The 253-nt window shown below is 70.4% G+C and overlaps 1 protein-coding gene across 1 annotated transcript in view; it reads left to right on the top strand.

Annotated features, from left to right (window-relative positions):
• WDR27 (WD repeat domain 27) overlaps window positions 1-253 on the top strand; it is a 42208-nt gene that overhangs the window by 20947 nt on the left and 21008 nt on the right. The gene's annotated exons all lie outside the window — the stretch shown is intronic.

The following is a 253-nucleotide window of genomic DNA, read 5'->3' as shown; positions in this document are numbered from 1 at the left end:
GGAACGCGCCGCACCTGTGCTGCGGGGAACGTCGTCGGCCCCGCCCCGCCTGCCCCGCACGCGGGCCGCAGAATCCCACGTCGCCGTGTGAGCGGGTTCTCGGCACTTCGTGGAGCGCAGAGTAGGTGGCTCGTTTCTGTCGTGACCGAGCAGACTCTCCTGTTCCAGACACCGAGTGCTCACCGTCGGGCAGTAAGACCGCTGAGGGGCCGGCCGGGCCGGGCCGGGCGAAACCGCCGAAGGAGCTGTACCT

Source organism: Pteropus alecto, unplaced genomic scaffold (genome assembly GCF_000325575.1).
Source record: "Pteropus alecto unplaced genomic scaffold, ASM32557v1 scaffold195, whole genome shotgun sequence".
Taxonomy (NCBI): Eukaryota; Metazoa; Chordata; class Mammalia; order Chiroptera; family Pteropodidae; genus Pteropus; species Pteropus alecto.
Note: the sequence above shows the minus strand (reverse complement) of the source record. Positions and strands in the feature narration are given on the sequence as shown.